Source organism: Rhipicephalus sanguineus, chromosome 11 (genome assembly GCF_013339695.2).
Source record: "Rhipicephalus sanguineus isolate Rsan-2018 chromosome 11, BIME_Rsan_1.4, whole genome shotgun sequence".
NCBI classification, from domain to species: Eukaryota; Metazoa; Arthropoda; class Arachnida; order Ixodida; family Ixodidae; genus Rhipicephalus; species Rhipicephalus sanguineus.
In genome coordinates, this window is record NC_051186.1 from 57,264,453 (window position 1) to 57,283,994 (window position 19,542).

The window sequence follows — 19,542 nt, forward strand, 5'->3', positions numbered from 1 at the left end:
CTCGGTCCGTGTTTGCAGGCCTTACAAGTTATAACCTCCTTTTATTATGGTTGTGTTGTGTTCCAATTCGGACCTTTCCTACTTTCTATTCCTTAAACACGATCTTCTTCTGGCCAGCATCGTAGACAGTCTACATCTTTTCCTCACCTCAATCTAATCTCTACAATGACAGATTGAAAACAGAAACAGCTTCGAGCCCCCGGTAGTCCGAGCAAACGGAACGCGTCTGGATGTCGCCTATGCGAAGTGACGCCGCCTCTCGTCGACAAGCGAAAGCCAAGTACAGCATGTAAAATATATATATTTTTAACTTCTTTCGAGCCCGAACTTACGAAAAACTCAACGGATAGCTTTACAATAAGCGCGTAAGAAAGAATGGTTATACGTCTTTTTGCGAGCAGGAGCCCCTTTTGAGGCGGGTTTTAAGCCTTCAGCCGCCAACTGGTTTGGACAGCAAGTCACATCCTGCTTCGGATCTGCACACGCCGTTTTTAAAATTTTTGTCAGCTTATTAGCGCTACAGAACTGCGAACAGTGACAGCACAGACAGCGCATAAAACTCACAGCATACAGCTATTGCGCGTAGTATACAGTCTAAGGGAGAAAAAAAAAAAACATTACATGTTACTACTCTTGGGGAGCCCTACCATTCCACATATACATATAACTCTTTCTAAAGGTACACCTTAACCATCTTTCTTGCACAAAATTATGCTCCCTTCGCAGTGCCGTGGGATGCACAAGTCTCCAAAAGGGAGTTAAGGTGTATCTTTAATGAGATCTTTAATATATGTGGCTAGGCAGGACTCTCCAAAAGGAGTAACACGTAATTTTTTTACAGTGATAATAATACTGTACGTGCTTATGATACACTAAGCTCATCCACTTTAATAACCACACACGGATAATTGATGCGTTTTTTATTTTCTTCGAAATACTGCCCCTGCTCCGCAATCGTGTCCACGGGATCACGCTCACTCACTGAAACGGACAATGACCGCGTAGTGAGGTGTCTACACACGATCGCACATATAATTCCAAGCTCCCTCTTTCCTTTTCTTTTTTCTTTGCAGCGATACAGGACAATAGAGTTCATATCGTATGCCGTATATGGAAAACAACAATACCATGCACTTGACATGTGGCGGAGGTACGTGTTGCTTTGCACGCGTGCGGGCGACCTTGTACAATCATGCCGGCAAATTGCTGCGCCCGAGCGTAACTTATACCGAGTGATATGTATATGGGCATGAAACACGCCGCATTCCATCCGGACAGCACGTGGAAACACAAGCCGGGAAGCTTATATAGGTTGAGCATCCGGGGTCGCATTCACGGTGAACTCAACGCGCTAGAATTCGGAGAGATGCGTCTGGCTAAGTGTAAGAGTTCTTGTGTGGAGCCTACCGCGTTTACTTGCATAAAACCATCGCAGTTGGCTGTCAAAAAGTTGGGCAACCCGCTTAATTAACACTTGGTAATGCGTTAAGTTGCACATTCTGGGAGCAGAGACGCGGTGTGAGAGACAGGCTTTAAATTATGAAAATGATAATTGGCGACCACGCGTTTGTAGCACGAAGACATAAGGAAACCCACACGGACTTCTCAGAAAGGAAAGTTGCTGGTTGAATAAAAATTCGTCCTGCTCCGGGGATCGAACCCGGGGACCAACGCCTTTCCGAAACGGTCGCTCTATAGCTCTATAGCGATTGAGCTAACCAGGAGGATGCTAGCAACCGTCAGCGCGGCGGCGAATCATCAACAACTCGAAGCTATATGGACACAGAATATTGCGAATTGCGAAGAACTTATGCGTTGAGTTCTTTTACTTCTTCTTATTCTTCATCTTTGTTATAAAATGTATCGATTATGGTGAAATAAACCAAATAAACCAAAACTATGTATGCTCTTTCACTGGGGGAGGGGACAAAGGGGAGCCCCCCCCCCCCCCATGCCCTCCACTGGCGCCACCCCTGGCTTCCTGAAACTTGCTAAATTTGTAGGAAGATTACGATGGCTCAGTTTTACAGAGATTACATGACCATAAGGACCACGCGCATCTCTGCGTGTAGGAGAAAATCTTATCCCGCTGATGCGCTTGTCTTCCTGTGGCGTACACGAGAAGCAGGCACGCCGAGGTTAAGCTAGGCGACCACGGCGGCGGCCACTCGATCTGCGCGCTGCAGCGAGCGAATGACGCACGAGTGAGCCACTGTCGCTGTGTTTGACGAGCGCGATAGACGTTCGCTCGCTCGCATCTCACCAAGGCGCGCGGACCGAGGCCTCCAAAAACCCTCGGCAAGTGCACGACGGAGGTCACCGACACGCGTACGCAGCCGTGGGCAGCTTGGCTTCTCAGGACGCAGTGCACGCTTCCAGCGTGGTTCGTGAGTGAATGAATGAAAACTGACAAGAAGGAACATGCGTGCGAGAGTATATATACGCGTGTTATGTTTTCTTTCTTTTTTTTCTAAAATTGAAATGATGTATAGGAGAGGTTAGCGCCTTTATGTCGGTACTGTCTACTCCTCCTCGCTTAGAAAACAAAACAAAGTATACAAAAAAGAGAAAAATGGCGTACAATATGTCAGCTAATGGTAAACCGAATGTGGAAATACAACACAACTCGAGGATACAACGAAGTAACAAATATTTAAGAAGAAGTACAGGTAAGAAAAAAAAAATGCCACGCAGTCCCTTATGCATCCTCCTAAAAGAAGAGTGGAAGGCGAAATGCATATTCTTCATCTTCATCGATTGTGATTACACATACTGACCGAACTCGCCTCAAACGCTCGTTAAATGCTGGGCATGGTACAGCGTTTGCACGAACCTGATGATCTGTTTTCGAACCCGCAAGCCGACTCGACCTGCCCCATATATAGGTAACATCAGCAGCAAGCATCATTAAATGCGAGTCAATATTGCATTTTCATGCTATACTGTATTACAGGAAGCTTTCCAAGATCCCTTTGAAAAAGAAAGAAAGAAAGAAAGAAAGAAAGAAAGAAAGAAAGAAAGAAGAAAGAAAGAAAGAAAGAAAGAAAGAAAGAAAAGAAAGAAGAAAGAAAGAAAGAAAAGAAATAAGTTCCTGTACGTAATGCGTGACCTAGGCTCGTATAACTCTTCCAAAATTTTCCGCGACGGACGCTGCTTTAGAAACATCCTTTCGATTTCGCAGATAAATTGTGCGTCAGTTGACGATGGAGCTTGCAATGTGCCGCTAGGCTCTGGAGCAATGAAGTGTTCAGTATAAACGTCCCTTTTACACGGAATCATAAATTGAGGGCTAATGTTACCAGAAGCTTTACGCGGACTGTCACTTTGCATGTTCCAGGCATGCATTTGCATCGTTTTCTCACCATGGAACAACAGCAAGTGTTGCTGTCACAAGCGGGCAATGACCGGGTCAAAGAAGGCGTTTGCGAACACGGACGCCCACATAAGAGGCACCAATCTTGCGATCTCTATATACGCATGGACAAAAACACAGCCGAGTTTCGTCATCGCTACAAAATTAGGCGCAAGTAAGTACACACGTCGCGACGTTGCGCACGTCTCAGATGGTAGACAAGAATGCCGCTCTAAACACACAGACGGCTCTGTAGAGTGCGCGTGCGACGACGGGACCTCCGGAAAACAAGACGTCGTCCTCAGCACGGGGACGACCTTCAGACACTGGAACAGATGACCGATTCTTCGGGACGACGACGACCACTGTACACCACCAATTGTATACATTACAGCACTTACTTAAATGCAGACGTCGGCGCATGCGCACCAGTCAACACAGTCAAACACACGCACACACACACACAACTGTGTGTGTGCGTGACTGGCGCTGAGCGCGCATGCGCCGTCGGCGTTGAAGTATAGTGTATACAATTGGTGTATAGACTCTCTCTCTCTCTCTCTCTCTCTCTCTCTCTCTCTCTCTCTCACACACACACACACACACACACACACACACACACACACACACACACACACACACACACACACACACACACACACACACACACACACACACACGCTTCATCTTTCACTCTCAACTCACACACACACGTACGTACGGTGCGGCACGTGGCGACGATTGCCGCATGTTTTGTCTTCCTGAGTTCCCATGCGAGAGAAAATAGAAAACAACAACGACGGAAGCTGAAGAAGCACGAAACTGAAAGGCGAAGCGAGAAAATAAGAGGTAGTTTTTCAAGGTGGGACAAAATAAAAAAAAAGAGCACTGCATCGCTTATCTGGCAAAATGTTGCGAAGACCCTGTACAGGTCCGCGCTAGCGGCGGTCAGTGGAGGGCGAGACTCCCAGAGGGGGGGGGGGGGGCGCCACAAAGGTGCCGCTACTGCGCACGCGAGGTGGCCAAGGAAAAAGAACGAAAGAAAGAACAGTCTACGAGAAAGACAAGAACAAAGCCAAGAAGAGGCCAGAGACAGAAAATAAGAAAAGCAAAATGTCACAAAAAAGCGAGGAAGGCCGTCCGTGTACCCCCCAAGTACGTCCGCACGATGGGACGACGTTCAGGCAGGCACGTAGGACCACAGTTCGTGGGGAACAATGGAAGAGACGGTCGCCACACGGAGATGCCCTCTGTGTACGTCACTGAGAAAAAATGAGCCACTACATACATATGTAAGGGGAAGAGGGGCTATGCTGGCGACCACCACGTAGTACGGCGCGGCAGAGAGGATGCGCGTGTTCACGCTTGGCTTTGCGAACTTTTCTCACTGCGATCGGCTCTCCTCGACTGGAGGGGACGACGCCTCCTCGAAGACCGCGAAGTGAGAAGGGCACAGCCCGCGACTGTCGCGAGACGTTTCGGGTGACGCTCCCGCGGACGACGATCGTTGATTGATTGATTGATTGAAATAACTTTAATGTTGATTGAGATCATTGATGGAAGCGAATTTATTAAGGCGAAGCTGGCTCAGACGCCCCATCAAATGCGAAATTTGACCGTTGGCGCCAGTACGAAACGATGCAAGGAAATCATCCCACGGAGATGACGTCATCATGACGTCACAAATCACTAAAATTTCTGACGTCACACAACGTGGTTTCATTAGGTTCTGTCTAACAAACGAACGAGCCCTCAATCAATCCTCCTCCCTGTTTCGTTCACATGGCGTGGCGTCACGTGAAGACGTCGTCGCTCGGTCTCAAAGATGGGGCGATCCCGGAGGCACTGCGAAAACACGTGCGGTGCAGAATGCCTCCAATTCCTCCGATCCCGGAGGCAGTGCAAATCCACATTGGGCGCGGAAAGCTTTCGGGCGGGGTCAATACGATCGACTGAGACGAAAAAGAATAAGATGGCGTTCGCCGCCTTCGAGTCGTGACCCTGCGAGTTCTTTGGCATCATCATCATAATCATCATAATCATATTATTATTATTATTATTATTATTATTATTATTATTATTATTATTATTATTATATTTTCGCAGCACTAATAGATAGGGAAATGGAGTCATTTGACCTCTCCGAAGCTACACATACATAACAGGAAATAAACTAAGAAGGCAGGTATGTTTACCAGAAAATCGTGATGTTGACTACTCGAAGGAAAGGGAACAGGCGGATATAAACATTAGAGCCAGTGAAAGCAGCAAATGCGGCACACGTGCGCAAGGACAGCGTAGCAGGCATCGCACGTGCCTTCGCGGGTCGTCCCTAATCGAGTTGTGCTCCGTCGGGGTGCTTGCGTTTTGTAACAGCGTCGGGTCGGTCGGCGATTTTATACGTGAGAAAAGACCACACAAACAGTATTTGCATATAAGTCAGCACACGTGCGAGTGCGCCACCCGCGGGGCACGTATCCATGCAAATTAGGCGTCTGTCAGGGCGTACACAAACTGGCCATAGATATACCACCATCCCTCCCCGTCGGCACAAACATGTGTACGGTTCTTAAGAGGCGTGACTTGATCCTGAGAATGTTTCTGCGCCTGTTCGGGGAAATAACTATACACTACTGTGCGCCGCCTGCTGTGGGTAACGCCCTCTCATGGGAGAAGAAGAAGCTCACTCGCGAGATTTCAATAATCCGTTCTTACAGAAAATAAAACACACAGGGTGCCTTATGCGTTCGCATAAGACGATTCAAAGGCGAAAGCAATCTTCTTTTTCTTCTTCTTCTGAGCCGATGTACTAATCCCCCTTCCGAAAGCCTTCTGCACCTAACGTTGTTTGCACTGCCTCCATGATCCGAGGCATTGCAAGCTCTTTCTGCACCTCATCTGGTTTTGCAATGCCTCCGGGATCGGCACACCTTCGACCAAGCGACGATGAGATGCGATGACGTCATGATGTCGTCCCATATTTTGGCGATGTGTCACATGCTTTGGCGACGTGTGACGTCAACATGACGTCACGCGGTGACGTCATCGTAGGATGATTTTCGCATCACTCGTGTTGACGCCGCCGACGGTCAATCCTGGGCGTTTGATGAGGCATTTAAGGCTTTCGCCTTAATAACTGGACAGTGCCTCTTCCCGAACGGAACAAACGACGCCTGCCTACCGATTGTTCTGCGCCGCTCAAGAAGAAGAAATAGATGAAGAAGAAGCAAACACTGTTACTGTTTTTGGCGAGACATGACAATTGCAACACAACACGCGTTAACGCTCTTTTCCTCTCTCGACTCTACGAAGAGAGTACAATGATCCCTAAAAGAGAGTGAACGCGTATCATTAAAGAGGGTGGCAAGTCCGCCGCGGTGGAGCAGTGGTTATGGTGCTCGGCTGCTGACCCGAAGGCCGCGGGTTCGGCCGCGGCGGTCGATGGAGGCGAAATGCTAGAGGCCCGTGTACTGTGCGATGCTGATCAGTGTACGTTAAAGAACCCGAGGTGGTGGAAATTTACGGAGCCCTCCACTACGGCATCTCTCATAATCATATCGTGGATTTTGGGACGTAAAACACTGGATATTATATTAGCCTACATGTGGCAAGTCAAGACTCACCAAAAAGAGCAACAGGTAATCCTTCCTTTCTTCTTCTTCTTCTTCTTCTTAGAGTGTGCTTCAAAGATTAGGACGCGCGTACGCACGACTCCACACGGATGTGAAAAGGCCGCCATCTACGCACAACCATGCCTTGGTTTATTTAGCACATAGATATACGTATGTATGTATAGTTATATGTTCGTTCTTGTTTTCTGGCCTCTATGCTGACCGGTGCGCACTTTGTTGCATACTGTATTGAACCGGACGATGTATAGTTACTTAGGCTATCGATGCAAACAATCCTTGTGTATGCAAATTTGTATTTACGAAGATAAGGTTCCGTTGATTGATTGATCCTTTATACTTCTCCAGCAGCGACGTAGTACGAAGCCGCGCAGCGAGTGCGGGCAAGAGGCCGGCGCACGTGCTCCGACCGAGCGCGAAGGAGACCAGTGACGCGCGGGCGGCGTTTGTGACGCAAGCATTACAAAAAGAAAAAAGAAAGGCTTCGGCGCGAACGTCTAATCCTGACGTATAGCCGCCATGATTGCGCCCTATTATAAGCGCCGTCAATCATTCATTCGGCGGGAACGACGCGAGATCGCCAAAAAGGGCGGCGCTCATGCCGGACGGAGTTCGCGTGTTTACGCGCACATATAGCGACCGACGTTCCGGGGTCGCGATGCTCCACGCACGAGAAAAAGAAAAAAAAAAGGAAAGAAAACCGGCTATGTTGTGTCTCAGGTGTTGTGTCAGGTGTTGTGTCTCAGGTGTTTTAAGTGTATATATTAGAAGACCACGGCGCGCTTTCGCAAAGCGTCATTACTGTAGTTCGTCAGCGCACACACACGCGCACGCAAAGAAAAAAAAAAGAAAATTTCAGTAGTATATACGTTACATTCTCTGTAGAAGGCTCATTCCCACATGCGACTAGTGCCCCGGTTCGCGCGACCATTTGCGACTGGCGACCAAAAAGTGACTCAAGGCGACCGATGTGCGACTTACAGATGCCGCCACACAGAATTCGCGTCTGCTCGCATTGCCCCGTGAAAATAAGCTGGCGTCCTGTTCCTCCGCATCTGATTGGGCCAGTCGTTTGCGACTGCAGTCGCGCGACGGAAAATTCGAGCAGCGATTGACTGAGCCAAAGCAGTCGCTTCGCGACCAAAGCGGCCATTTGCGACCGTTTGCGACTATAACATGGTCGCATCTACCGGTGCCACAGTCGCAGGTGTGAACAAGCAACGACACCCGTAGGCGAAAGCTTGCTGCGCGCTTGCTAATATACATTATCAGGCATGCCTCGCGCATCTCTTGTGCGCTTTTAGTATCTATCATGCCTTATCAACATACCCAAACCTATTTGAATCCTCTTGACTTTTTGGGGTTGATTGCATTGAGACAACGGAAGTTCTACACAACGCATACGCGCCGCCTTTCGCGACGACCATGCGATCTAATTAGAATTTGTGTGATAACATTCTAGCAGCTTTTCATATACACGAAGACGGCGCGGCCTGCGCCGAGCGGTAACACGCTTTGCAGTCAGTGAAACCAAGTCGCCGCGAGAAGATTAAGTGATCGGGTCAATAACATTAGCGAAGGCATCATACCAATCAGGGAAAAAGGTCATACACAAACAAAACACACTCGGCTACACAACGCAGGTAAGCTATACAAACACGGACGTGGTCGCTCACCCTCAGACTGTCATCAGTGGCGAAGATAAACAAAAATTCAAGGCCGAGATAAGGTACACAGGGATTCCTACTGCTCAGTTCTCCTACATGCCACTTTTATCGTTCGCTGTTCACAACAGCCAGGCCTAGAGCACTGCACGGGCCGAGATTTTCGGCCCGGGCCCGGCCCGGGCCCGGAACTCGTTCAAGTTTACCCGCCCGAGCCCGGCCCGGCGATTCAATACGCGACCCGAGCCCGGCCCGAACCCGAGAAAATATTTCGCCCACCCGGCCCGGCCCGGCCCGACGGTAGATCAGGCCCGACAAAGGCCCGAGCCAATAATATAGGTAATGTTGCCGGAACATTGAATCTACAGCAAATTGTTTAGGTAGCAAATATCTACGCTTTGCTGGCGAATATTTCGCTAACAATTCTACTTAAACCTACGCTAATTTCGTATAAAAAGGGGCTCACGGTGGAAAGAGTTGAGTGAAAATATTGGGTACAATGACCGTTTGTTCGGCAATAGTATACTATAACTTCTTTTCTTTTTTTGCTAATGCAATGGGGATCATCAAGAGCGTTTTGTAGCAGATATTGCAGCAAGGAAAGCGATTTGCAGCATGAATTCAGTTTCGATAGGAAGTGCAATAAAAACAGAGGAGAGAGAAAACACAACGTTCTCATTGCGCTCTTTAGTGAAACTTAGAACACGCTTTAACGACAAAGCCAATCATGCACCCTTCTGGATATGTAACACATGTCTTCAGCATGGTAGTACCTTGCCACAGCAAGATGGAGGAAGAAAGCCAAGTTTATTACCTTGCTGTGTGTACACTAACCTAGATAAAAATTATAACGGACCGTGTGCACCACCTGTACTTATAGAAAACGTATAGGCAGCCGAAAGGACGAAAAAGTATTTGTGGTAGTATTCTTTTCATATATCATATTTATTTCATATATCACCACTGCTACCATATACAGTCCATAAGTCTTTTGTGGCATATTTTAAAGTTTTATTTTTTCACGTGTTATTGTGCAAAAAAATCAAATTATCTAGAGATTCCGGCGTTAAGCACGCCACCTACCGCTGTATCACATATCCTGCCACGCTAAAGTTTCTCGCACTGCGTGCGCTAGCCGCAGGGGTGCACATCTGTCTTGCGAAATGTGAAGGCGTCGGCAGTCGTTGTTCTTAACTTCCACCACTGTAGGAAATTTAGGATGTCTTTGTGGACCTCTGCAGAATGAACGTAGCTGTGAAGCTTATTCCTTCATTTCTATCGTTCCCGAACGTCGTGACACCATTCAGTATCACCTATAAAAGTCCTATTTGAGGGCTTCTGCTTGCAGTTTTCAGCCGTGTATGTTATGCACGGCTTGCACCGCGCTCTTTTTTTTTTCTGTCATAATGCTCTATGCGTTCCTAACGATGTTGTACTGGTAGAAGGTGATCACTGGGCTACGCGGGTATACGATTGGCAGGAGGTGGACGAAGCGATTTCGATCTATTTTTGGTGTTCGTTACAGTTTGGTAATAAAGGCGCGAATAAGCTTCTCGACGCTTACTCATTGGATGCATATAGTTCGAGGTAAAGGGACATCACCGGGCACGGAATTCGTAACTGTCTTTTTTAAAGCCTGATATTTCGTCAAGCGAATATATTTCGCCTAACACCTTATGCTCTTTGAACCTATGCTATTCCTGCACATTCCAACGGTGTTGCGGCAGTGGATGTAGCTCTCACACTATACCTGTATAGCGCAGGGGACCCAATTTTTCATTTTCTTATAAGTAGTTCTTAAGTTACACAGACATGACAGGTCTAAAGCTTTTTTGTCGTGAGGCATCCCCTGCGGCCACCATGTGTTGATACCTAACCGTGAAACAAAACTCTATACTTCAAAAGCGGCGTACTTATTTTAGTCATGTTGAAGATAGGTATCGATATGTTGTTGGAATCCTGTCGCTAAATACCCTTCAGAAACGACCCATATGTGACATATCGGAAAGCTCTTCTCTTAAATGGCAACGTTAGCTGACATTTGGTACGACCTAGCCCCTCCCCCCCCTACCCCCCCCCCCCCCCCCCCCGCGCTTTTAGCTGCGTTACTGTCCTGGCGCTTGCAGGAGTAAATTTTCGTGAATGCGGTCCGTTAGCTGAGGTGGGTTTGAGACCCCTGATATAGCGGATAAAGGTGGAAGTTCAAATGTCAACAAATTGGGCACACCAAGCAGGCTGCGCACGTCCATCTCGCGCCACATGACCACTGGGGGCCGCGACGAAGCCACGGGAAAAGAATGTCTATGTATAGGAATTCTATGTGACGAGAGCCCGTGCAGTCCTTTCGTTTTAGTGGAGGGCTGGAAACTTCAAAAACATTTGCTCACTTTGGAGCTCTGTGATCGCTCTTGCGATAAGCTACAGGTATATATTTATTATATTACACTGAACACTGTGATTACAGAATAACATTTGCGATATAAAATCATAACGAATGAAAATAAAGCACAGAATATCGACATGGTAAATACATAAGCGCCTGGTATATCTACTTTTAGCTCGCCCGTTGAAGATAAATCAAGTAGCCCCATATGCAAGGAGCAAAAGAAGTTCAGTACTTGTCTCTAATAAAATTTCTCTAAATAGCTTGCCCCACATAAAAAAAAGCGTTTTTTCTCGAGAGAAAATGTGAAATATATATATTAGGGGTGTGCGAATATCAAATTTTTCGAATACGAATCGAATACGAATATCCACCTTCGAATATCGAATCGAATATCGATTATCAAAGGTAAAATGCCTCTGCAGTAACAATATTTTATTTAACATGTAGCTATTAAAAAAAAACATTAACAGCCTGACTGGCAACACAACATACACTGCTATCTCCAGAACACAATGTCCAGGCTAGCACAATGCACATCACACCACAAGCAAATATCACGGCACAATGAAAGCAATGACTAGATGTTATCATGAAGAAATATGAGTTGCTCCACATGATCAGGCAGCAGGCGCTCCCTTGTAACAGAGACACCCCCCCCCCCCTGCCACTGAAAAGGCACGCTCTTTTGGAACAGAAGTGGCTGGTATAGGGAGGTACAGTCGCGCTCAATATGACTTGCAACGCGGGAGCGCGTGGCCTCACGAGTTCAAAGACTGCCTATGGCTTCCACTAGTCCTTATTTCCATAACTAAACGCTGTTCTCGCACTCGGGGATGATTCCAAAGAAGAAAATATCATTTAGTTGCTGAAATAAAAACAGGTTGAAGCCATGCGCAATCTTTGAACTCTTGAGGCCACGCGCTGCCGTGTTGCAAGTCATATTGAGCGCTACTGTACATGGGGCAAAGCTTTGCCAGACTGGGGTATCTGAAGGTGCCTACAGTACCCCACCAGTCACATGGGTCACTGTCTTTCTTCAGAAGTGGTCCCGCATAGTGAACGAGTGGTAGTGCGGCACGTTACGGCCGCATAATATTGAAAATGTATGGTTACATGATTGCCAACAGCGCTGCACATCGGAGGTGCACCAGCAATAAATCATACGTATTGGGGCGCTCGTCGCAGGCAGATATCGTGCCTCTGTGTACTTACGATGTTTATCGCTCTTCTCGGCAACATTTTCAACTATACGAACGCAGCAGAAATATGGAAGACGAGTTATTTTATGCATGATAATCGAATCGCATATTCGAATTTTTCGAATATTCGCACACGCCTAATATATATATATATATAATATATATATATATATATATATATATATATATATATATATATATATATATATATATATATATATATATATATATATATATATATATGTGTGTGTGTGTGTGTGTGTGTGTGTGTGTGTGTGTGTGTGTGTGTGTGTGTGTGTGTGTGTGTGTGTGTGTGTGTGTGTGTGTGCACAACGTATGCCGAACAAACATGAAGGGGCACTAGAAAGAAAAACAATTTCTCTATTATCAGCAAATTACTCCTTTAGCATTTTCTAAATCACCACGCTCACCGGAACAAAACTCTTGGTAAGTGAGAATACGCGCAAAAAGATAAATGCGGGTGGCGACGCCCTCTTTAAGTTCGCGCAACAGACACCGTGACATCTTGGATTCTGACGGCGTCTAATAGGTCCTACGTAGTTCCTCATCACTAAAAATGAAGTACATTGACCTATGAGGGGGCCATAGACTTAGCATACCAAGTTTGAGAGAGAGAGAGAGAAAAGGAATGTAGGAAAGGCAGGGAGGTTAACTAGACAATGCGTCCAGTTTGCTACCCTACACATGGGGAGGGGAAATAGGGGAGTAAAAGAGGGAGAAAGAAGGATAGAGAGGAAAATTTATAGAACCAATGTCCCCAAATACGACAAATACAGTTTGAAATGCGTGGCGTCACGCTCAGAGATTACGGCGCGAAATTTAAAAAAATTGAATTATGACCTTGATTTTCTCGTCTGATAATAAACTTATGATGGTGAAATGAATGACATTCGAGTTCTTAGACTTCACTTTACCAGTCTAAACCGATTCAGTGCTTCACAATGGTGTCCATTTAAGAACCCAGCAAAGTCCAAGCCCGGCCCGACCCGAGCCCGCCACCTCAAACCCGGGCCCGGCCCTAAGCCCGGAGCTTCAGGCCCGAGCCCGGCCCGGGCCCGCCGTGAGAACTACTTTACCCGGCCCGGCCCGGCCCACGGGCCGGGCCGGGCCCGGGTTTTCGGGTAGGCCCGAGCCCGTGCAGTGCTCTAGCCAGGCCTCGTTGATAACGCTCTCGGAGTGGCGCCCTGACGTCACACTGAGGGAGGGAAGGATAGATAGATAGATAGATAGATAGATAGATAGATAGATAGATAGATAGATAGATAGATAGATAGATAGATAGATAGATAGATAGATAGATAGATAGATAGATAGATACGGCCAGCTAGAAAACTGTTTTATTAATTGCCGACGTTCAACGTAAGATACGCCTTTGTGCACGGCCGCGCTGAACGTCGAGTAGAGAGGCTCACGACAATAACGTACCCTACCAGCAGTGGCCGATGGCCGATCATTGGACACATCTTGGATTCCCATCGGCTTCCGTTATCATTGGCCAATGCCCTGACAGCGTGATAGAAAAGGGCATGGCCTACATGCAAAATATGGATAAGATGGCAGCGAAAGTGGCCAATTTATTTTTTAAGTGCGTGTTTCCCGTAGTTGTTGGCTCTTACCACTTATTAGAATGAAACAAAAGGTTTGAAAGATATCTGCCACATTTAAGATGGAGGCCAAGGGCTTTTCTGTAACGTGCCATGGTTGCTGGCCAATGTTCTCGGAATGTGCTTGGCCATCAAGCATACTCACTTCTTTGTATTATTCTTCTCCATGGAAATTCGTGACGCACGAAGACGTACAAGCGGTTAAAAAAATGAGACGGAAGAGCGGTTGTGTCCGTTTCTCTAGCACAGTTTGTCGTGAAGTCTTACAAACAGCTACCGAATAGCCACGTGCTAATATTTTTTCCGGTCATTAATTCAGTTCGCTCTGATTGCTCTACGGAATACTTCATTTTTCATTTCTTTTTATCCAGAGGACCAGACCTGTAGATGCGCTCGCGCGCAGTGCGACGTTTGAATTTCGCACCTTTTCCCGCGCGCGGCACGGTTCGGCCTGTGCACAACCTTAGTGCGCTAAAAAAAATAGTTCACCAATGCATCCAAACAGGCAATTTTCACGAATTTACAAACTGCAGCGGCCGTTATGCGCTTGTGTAATAGTGCACAAGTCATCAAAAATATTGCAGTTAATGTGGCTTTAAGCGTGTATTCGCATGTACCGAATACACTCTCCAACCACGCGTGTATGACTGCGCGGCGCGGCCGGCGGCGGCGCCTTGTTCCCTGTTCGCATGGCGTTGGTTGAAGGTGGAGGTGTGCTGTACAGGGGGCGACGAGCTTCTAATTCAAGTTGAAATAGAAGGTGAGTAAATTTCAGCAGTCTCTCTATTTGCCCCTGTTCCCTCTATGCAATATGGGATTCGATGACGAGGTTCACTGAAGCGAAAATCGCGGATGCTGCGTACGTAGTGCATGTGTAGTCCTAGCTCTTTTCAATGTGTGTGATTGCACATGCCGTAGTTTTCCCATGTTACCAGCGAAAACCGGGCATATGTCAAACGTTCTTCTGCACGGTGTTCGAGCATCGCTTCAATTCGCCTTAATTTTTCATGAGCGATCCACGGTTTTCTGTGAAAACTATTCGCGATATGACATAAACTGAACGGACTGCCACCTGAGGTGTTGCCCCCTGCATGGTCCGAAAGACAGTTGCCGAGCCGCTGACGCAGTCTGTAGCTGCTACATCTCGGTAAATGCAAGGTTCCACTTAGTATGCAGTATGACCGTACTTTGTGTCAAGCAGCGTCGAGCTTCGTATACTATGCCCTTTAACACGTAGCAGCGAGTGGCGTGTGGTCGGCGTGCGCGGCTATTTCTCGTTCGCTTCTGGAGGAGCGCCTCGCGTTGCCACATTGCCATGCTGAATTCTTACTGGGTTTTATTACTTTTAATCACAATTTTCCACCATGAAGGCATAGATTTTGTCAGTCCGCACAAGTACTGCGTACAATGTATAATGAATATTTCAAGTGATGAAATGATGCTGTTTTATCACTGCAAGGTTATTTTTCTGTTGGCACCACAACCTCTGTATATAATAAAGACTTCTTTCCAAGCTTTTAAACATGTGTAACATTTCTTTGATAAACTTAATTATTTATTGCTTTTTTTTATTACAGATCGGCTATTTCTCCCTAGAAGATGGCAGCAGTGCTAAAGATGCCATGCACAGAGAGCTCCAGCACATTGTATCTAAAATGGTCGTACAGAAGTACAGCTGGGTTTCTGAGAACAAATTAGCATTTAAAAGCCTGGCAAATGTGCTGCTGTTTCTCCTTGGTAAGTGTCAGTAAAAAACAAATTCTAGTTTTCTCTCCTGCTCTGCAGGACAACATCCTCATTATGAGGTTCAGTATTATGTAGACTTCTTCATGTTGTGATATTTCGGTCGTAGTTGTTTAGAAGATGCTTCACCACGACCAGTATATCTGCACATACTGCATTACTGATGTTTGTTTGGAAACTTGTCCAACTGATAAAAATTTTTCAGAGTTTATATATGCTGCCTTCATGAATACTGCCAACTTGTGCCATCAGGAGCAAGAATCAGCATTGAAACAAACAGTTTCACTACTACCAAGATGCTTCTCCAGTGCAGTGTTCGATCATCTTATTTTCTGTTTTATTGGAGTTCCTATTTTTAGGAGCCGAGAACCAGAGCACATAACCAATTTCTTTGTTTAACAGTCAGCAGCACTGCTAAGCAGCAGGACTCAACAGAAGCTCCCCGGCAACTACAACATTATGGTACATCGACTATCTCAGCAACGTTCATAAATCTCAAAGGACATACGTACAGGAAGAAAACAAGGACATAATAGAGTGCTCGTGCGCCAATGCTCCTTCCATAGTGCTATCAGCAAAAAAAGTATGATCTTTTATAATTTGAAAGAATATATGTTGTTCTGGAAGAGGGTGCCAGAATAGAAGATTAAGTGGGACATTTTTTGTTGTATTTCTTCATCTTTTGTTTCATATTGATGGGGTTCTCACAAAACTACGCAAGCTACTCCATTAATAAACTTGTAGTTGAAAGTGAAAAAAAAATATGTATTATGCTGTCCAATCAACTTTTCCTGTCCGTGCATGTGTTCTGATCTTCATAATCATGCATAACCGATTAGCCTTCCAACAAATGTTCCCGCTATGTGTTGAAAATTGTTGAAAGCCTGAGAAATGAATTTTTAAAGAGAAGCTCATGATTTTTTGTCTCCTTGTATTTCACAGGTGCCAGACGTACCCTGTTCAACACAACTGACGCAGCTGTTTCGGACATAACAAAAAGGTGGCTCATGTTCGCTGTGGATCAAGAAGGTGCACTTATGCAAAGACGGCGTGCCACCTTGATGAAATACTCCAACAGAAGCCCAAGCAACACTTTATAATCGCAAGAGTTCAGGAAGGAATATAAAAATGGCGTATTGCCTTGTATATATTCAGTGTAAAATAAACCTGAAGCACCAGAAATATTTGCCTTGTGACTTGTTTGGGGGATGGGGGGGGGGTACAGACAAAAATGTAGAAAAAAGTAGCCGGGCATCAAATTTTATCCAAGACAAAAAACTACAAAAAATGTGCCAGAAATTACATTGGCCAAAATGCTTGGCCTCCATATCTAGAACGTGCTTGGTTATTGCATGGTGTTCCACTACAGTGCCAACCATGGCAAGAGGTGTTTCCAATGATTTGCCAAGCACGGCCTTCCTTTGCTTGGCCAATGGTAGGCTTGTTACAACTGCCAAGCTCATATTTTGCTTGGCCTCCAATAACTTTCCATTCATGGACAGCTTGGCCACTGATGATTTACCATGCTTGGGCCAAGCAAATTTTGCTGGTAGGGGTACCGTACGAGGAAGGTTTACCAACGTTTCCAATGTTCCGAAACGAACACGAATCAGTCCAGAGATTGCGGCACTAACGTCCCAGTGCACAGCCAGAGCTCTCGAAGTCTCTTTAAAGAGTGGTACTAGCGGGCTATAGTTCGTCGAAGCACATGATCTTGAGAACGGCAGCGCAGATTTACGAAAACATGGACAACACAGGCGAAGCACAGACACATCAGCGCCTGTTCCACACAGGCGCTGATGATACACACACACGGCCGTAATGATACGCACAGAGTGATGCGAAAAACACATTGATACACTCAGTGATGCAACGAACAATGATACAAATTGTTTGTCCGTGTTTACTTAAATTTCGCGCTCCTGTTCTCAAGATCTTAGAAGGGCTTTCCCGAAACAAGTTACGCACCACTCTCTCTGTCCCATTTTACTGCCGCTATCGCTAAATATAGCGCCGCCGTGCACACCGAACGAGATGAACGATTCTATCGCGCTCCGAGGAGTCTGAGTCATGCTCTGTACTGCGTCCATTAAGGGAACAAACAAAAGTTAAGAAAAAACAGGCAATAATAACAACAGGATGGAAAGGGCATCCCAAACAAAACAACAACAGAATACACTGGCAGCGGCCGGTTTACACATGGTGGCGATATTTCTAGTGCTCGCAGCAGGTTTGGACATTTTACAGTTCCAAACATTTATATAGACTATTTTACGGATAAGTTTCGGTGTCGCCATATTGGGCTCCAACCGCTACATATGGTAGACAAATACGCACGAAACCGGTTGGGTTGATGCACTCGACGTTTCATGGCGTGAAAAGTTAACGTCGCGATACCGAAAAATAAGAAAACATGTGTCGAATGTAAAATAGTCTATAAGCATTCAGTAGAAGCTCGTCGATACGTTCCAGTTTCGTATACGATCTCGCGGTGCAAACGCTCGCGGTATCGTTATCAAGCGAAACTGCGCGCGATGCGTAAGCGAATTCGGATTGTACGTTTCCCCGGATAATGAGTCCCCCCCCCCCCGCGTTTCTTTCAAAATACGTATGAACGAGGTAGTATACATATTTCTCACGGAGGCTGGTCTTTGTGGTCGCCTAGTTACACGGGCACGCTAACCTCAGTTACGAAGAACCTCAGTTAACCGGAGTAAACTACGGTTAGCGCCAACTGCAGTTGTAACTGCGGTTTAAGGGAACTGAGGTTTGTCGTAACTGAGGTTAGCGTGCCCGTGAGTGCGCAGTGAACACTGCTGCGGTCGCGCCTGGCGCGTCAATTTGCTAGAGCTTTCACTTCCCCACTCCCTCTTCTGCCCCTTTCTCTCTTTCACTGTGGTCTATAGTGCACCAGGCGGGACCTAATTAACCTCCCGGCCTTTCCTTTATTCTTTCCCTCTTTATGCATAGATGCTTCAGAACATCCATACAAATAACGGCAGCATGACGTCATAGTGAGCGAAATTATGCACGACGGAATGCATGGGTTAAATTGCTGCAAAAGGAAAAAAATAATAATACTGCATGTGACGTCATGATATCAGGGGAAACTGCATGTGTGGCGCGCTTCAGCCAACACGGAAATTTTCGCCCAAACTTCGCCTTATAGCTTCAAACGGCTACGTCAGTTTATAAGTTGATCGTATGAAAGAAGAAAAAAAAAATGTTGGAAATGCAACGATTCTAATATCGATTATGCATGAGTGCCGAGTCTCGTAAATCTTCTGCATTTAGTTATATCGGACTGCTTAGGAATTTACGTCAATAAATGCTGAAAAAGCGCACTAATTACAACGGAGCTTTGAAGAAAAAAAATCAACGTAGCTAATAATCGTCCTCGCCACTCGTGAACAATCGCGAGGCCAGCTGAAATTCTATGGAGGAACGAGCTCACATGTATGGCTTCTGAAAGCGCAAATTAACACACCACACAAAGAGAACCAGGGGCGTAGCCAGAAATTTTTTTCGGGGGGAGGGTGGGGGGTTCAGCTATACTTTATGTATCTTCATGCGTGCGTTTGTTTGTGTGCGTGTATATATATACGCAATCAAAACTGAAAATTTTCGGGGGGGGGGGGGTTGACCCCCCCCTGAATACGCCTCTGAGGAGAACACAGGAGAAACACTCCTTTCGTAATGTCGTTTAATTTCGCGCTATCGGAAGCTAGGGATAATGGATACTGTACCAAATGGCCCGGTTCTCGGTGCTTGCTGAGATAAGATAGATCCGCAAAGGCTAAAAGACTCACGTTGCTACCAGCGCGCCATCTGTACGCGACAACGACAACTGCACGACATGATTGCGGAGGTGAATCGACGCGTAGTGGTCCTCGCCGTCGCAGGGAGGCGGCACCGTCGCGAGCGCCAAGCGCCAAGCTCGCGCA

The 19,542-nt window shown here is 46.3% G+C and overlaps 1 protein-coding gene and 1 long non-coding RNA gene across 2 annotated transcripts in view; one reads left to right on the top strand and one right to left on the bottom strand.

The window, feature by feature from the left end:
- The window catches only part of LOC119374397 (inositol-trisphosphate 3-kinase A), a 246,117-nt gene that overhangs the window by 66,020 nt on the left and 160,555 nt on the right, over positions 1–19,542 (bottom strand). The gene's annotated exons all lie outside the window — the stretch shown is intronic.
- Positions 14,556–16,774, top strand: LOC119374399 (uncharacterized). The gene is made up of 3 exons (XR_005180160.2): positions 14,556–14,615; positions 15,433–15,592; positions 16,541–16,774. It is a non-coding gene; the product is annotated as an uncharacterized LOC119374399 (long non-coding RNA).